Genomic DNA, 4,537 nt, shown 5'->3' on the forward strand with positions numbered 1-4,537 from the left:
TGCAAAGAGCTGGCCATGTTATTCACCTAATCAGTAACTAGAGTGACTCTCTATTAACAACCACCATCACCACCACGACCACCACCACCATCACCACCGTCACCACCGTCACCACCATCACCATATTTACAAAGTGCTTTCAAATATTATCCCATTTTTAGCCTCACAACAATCTTAGGAGCTAAGTGCTATCATTTCCCTGTTTCACAGATGAGTAAACTGAAACAGAGGTTAAGTGACTTGTCTAGGGTTACACAGCTAGTAAGTGTCCGAGGCTGGATTTCAACTCAGGTCTTCCTGACTCCAGGCCCAGGGCTTTCTTCACTGAGTCATCTAGCTGCCTCCAGTATTTAATTACCTGATGTTTTTGATATTTATTCTATTTATATTTGTTACAGATACACATGTACATATACATTATGTTCTCCATTAGAATGTAACTCCTTGAGAGTAAGGATTTAAATTTTTTTTGCCTTAGTATCTCCATTACCTAGCACAGTGATTAATAAATGCTCATTGATTTAATTATCAACATACTATTCCATTTCCATTGAATATTTTGGTACTGATTTATAATTCTTGTTTGGTCTGTTGGTAGAATAAGCACTGGATGAAGTTTGATCTGTATTTCTAAACCACATCGAATTGAAGTCACATGTTGAGTGGTAAATTAGGGCCACTCACTGTAGCAATTTGAATGTGAGTTTTGAGCATGAGCTCTAGGAGTTATAAAATGAGAAAGAGACTTAATCAGTTTCTCCTGTCCATTTCAATTCCAAAACCTGATATCAATGAATGATTATGTTGTAATATCTCTTATAGAGAAGAGAAAAGAAAGAAAAAACCCTATACACAAGACTTACACGTCCAAATGAGATTGATCAGAGAATATTCTAAATACCTAATTGAAGCTTTGGGAAAACTTGAGGTGGGAGGCAGAGCTGTGATCCCCTAAATCTGTATCCAGATTGAGCTCCCAAAGTGACTTTCAACTTCTCTCTTCTTTTTTTTGGGGGGGGGGATTCCAATAATGTTGATTGGAGAGGAACAAGTTGTTATCTGTTATCTCTGCTTTTAGATCTGTAGTGTAATTCATGGAGGGGGTGAAAAATCCTAGGATTTTAATGTTTCCCTATCAGCTCAAGATTGGCTAACAAGGATTATGATTCTAGGTGCTATAGGGCCATTTGAGTCCAGGTAAACATTTGTCTATTAAATATATAATTCGGAAGATCTTTGTTGGCTATATCCATGAACAATTATCCTATATTTCACCTCAATTTTATCACTAAATTCTTTTAGAAGGTCAATCAGTACCACTACTTCCTCCCTTCTATCTTAATTCTTTACAATCTGGCTTCTGACCTCATTATTCAACTGAAACTGCTCTGTCCAAAGTCACCACTGATCTCTTAATTGCCAAATCAAATGGCCTTTTCTCATTCCTTATTCTTCTTGGCCTCTCTACAACTTTTAATGCTGCAATCACCCTCCTCTTCTTGATGCACCATTCTCTCTAGATTTTCATTCCACTGCTATCTCCTGGTTCCCCTCCTACCTATCAAACCCCTCCTTTGTCTTTTGTTGTATTTTTATCCAGGTTACACTGACTAGTCATGGGTATGCCCCAATGCTCTGTCCAGGGCTCTCTTCTCTTTTTTCTTTATATTATTTTACTTGATAATCTCATCAGTTTCTATAGATTCAATTAACATTTATATCCAGATGATTCTTAGATTTACATATATAGCTATAATCTCTCTTCTGACCTCCACGTTCACATCTCTACGTGGATATCCAATTTAAACTTAAACTTAGTATATCCACAAATTAACTAATTTTTTTACCCCCAAACCCTCCCCTCTTCCTCTCTATTACTGTGAAGGTCATTACTGTCCTCTCAGGCCCATAGGCTCACAGCCTAAAGTGTCATCCTTAATTCCTTATTCTTTTCTAATCCCCCGTATCCTGTCAGTTGCTAAATCTTATTCTACCTTCATTACTTCTCATATTCTTCCTTCTCTCCTCTGGCACTGCACTCATCACCTGTTGTTGAGTTGTTTCAGTCATGTCCAACTCATCATGACCCCGCTTGGGGGTTTCTTGGCAAAGATACTGGAGTGTTTCACCATTTTCTTCTTCAGCTCACTTTCCAGATGAGAAACTGAGGCAAACAGGTGATTCACACAGCTAGTAAGTGTCTGAGGCCAGATTTGAACTCATGAAGCTTCCTGATTCCGAGCCCAGTGCTCTATCCACTGCAATACCTAGCTGCCTGACACTTGGACTACTGCAATAGCCTTTTGGTTGGCCCCCTCCCGCTCCCCTGCCTCAAATCTCTCCCTACTCCAGTGCATACTTCACTCATTTACCAAACTAATCCTCCTAAAGTATAGATTTGACCATGTCAACCCACTCCTCCCCATTCAATTAACTTCTCTATTGAATAGAATGGCTCTCTATTGCCTCCAGAATCAATTATAACATGCTCTGTTTTGCTTTTGAAGCACTTCATAACTTGGCCCTTCCCTACCTTTCTAATCTTCTCACACCTTACAGGTTTTCACATACTCTACAATTCATTGAAACTGTCCTTTCTATTCTTCACACAAGGCTCTCCATCTCCCAACTGTGTGTGTTTTTACTGGCTGTCCCTCAAGCCCTGAATGCTCTCCTTTTTTGTTTTCATCCTGCTTCATTGCCTTCCTTCAAGTTTCAAGTCCAAGGTGTAACAAAAGACTCACAGCCCTCAGTCCAGGACAAAACTATAGGATATTTTCTTTGGGTGATGATCTCCTTAAGGATTCCCCTTTTACTCTGATCAGCTATGAACTCAAGAAATCCTTCTTTTACTTGAATTAAAAAGGTACTTTCCACTTGCTGACCACAAGCAAGTTTCTTAGTTTTCAGAGAGATTTCTTCTTGAACTTCTTTGTCTGCTATTACAAAAAAAGATTAGGTTCTTTATAAGAAAGAAATCAGGGATGTTATTTATTGGCATTTTGATTTAAACAAGGACACTGGGATAATACTACAAATCAATATTTTAAAGAGAAACAAATGTGCTTTAACAGGTATGTTTCCATATTTCTTCCCCTTTGGTTCTAAGCACAAACCAAGATGAAACACAATCTATGTTCACTATTTCCAAGATCTCATTCTGCTTCTCTTTTTGTTCTTTAGGATGTATTCACTCAGTTGAAAAATATATTAATTCAATGAGTTTACTACAAATATGGCTCCCTCTGCATTTTACAGTCATCACAAAAAACTAATATGGCAAAGAGAAGTGCTATTTCAATGTATCAAGTGCAATGATGGGGTTGGGACATTTGCTTGAACAGGGGCACAGAAAGCAACAGAAGGGATAGAAACAAAGTATTCTTAGGTCTCTCACAGTTAAATTCTTCTGGACAGTAGCCAGAAGGGTATGATTTTTAAAATTTCATTCATTCATTTGATTATTGCTGGAGGAAGTGGCTGGGAATAGTTTTATTTGTTAAAGTCTGAAACAGAGGGGTGCCCCCTCTGAAATGGACAGGAGATTGGGTCCTGAGCTTTCTTCTTCACCAGCAGAAGACATCCCCTGGTCCCCAGAGTTCTCTGAGTGTTTTTGAGCTGGTGGGGATGGTGAGAGAGGGAATAACTAACTGCTAGGACAGGAAGCCTCAAACACTAGCCAGGACATTTTGGGTTTGGTTGCTATAGATCCAGTATCCAGCCCTTGGGACAGACAGGATCTGAACTTTAGGGAAGAGATGCTTGAACTTGGGGTGATAACTAGGCTGGATGAATTTGGAGTTAGTACCACTGAAGAAGAGCATGGGGTCAGGGTAGGATCCCTTGAGTTGGGGAAAGTCAATGATCTTGTCAATCTGTTGGGTCAGGGCTTCAGTGCTGACCCCTCACACAAACTGCCCATTAGCTTCCTCTAGATTGATAAGCAGGAACTGCCACACAGTGATGTCCTTGATGAGACTGGGCTGCTCATATCCCACTTTTGTGGACAAAACTGTCATGATTTTTTTTATACTTTCTATGTTAAAGTAAAATGTAGAAAGCTCCATATTCATAATAAAAAGAGGTTAAAAGAGATAAAGGTGGTCCAATTTAGGCACAATTAGAACTTAAAAATCACATTAGTCTGCTTATCATTTGATCCTATTAGTAATTAATTATCTATACTTACTACAAAATGAATATTATGAATCTATATACTGGTTGTTCCATTTTAGGCATAACTCATCTGGAGAGTTCATATGCTATTTGTTGTTCAACCCAATACATCTTATTATGTACTATACCTACTGTACCTATGATATACTATACCTACAATAATTTCTAATTTTTGTAAATATTACAACTGGAGAGTTGTAAAGATAGGTAAGAGTAAGGACAACTGACTATTCCAAATCTTAGGTATCAGTACATTTGATATTCTCTGCTAAACCATTACCAGTTTCCTCTGAAAGACATTCATCAGGTTGGGCCATAAGAGATCAATGAATAGTCTATTTTTTCCATGAAGCACAACCTC

The sequence above is a fragment of the Trichosurus vulpecula genome, chromosome 1 (assembly GCF_011100635.1).
Source record: "Trichosurus vulpecula isolate mTriVul1 chromosome 1, mTriVul1.pri, whole genome shotgun sequence".
Lineage (NCBI taxonomy): Eukaryota > Metazoa > Chordata > Mammalia > Diprotodontia > Phalangeridae > Trichosurus > Trichosurus vulpecula.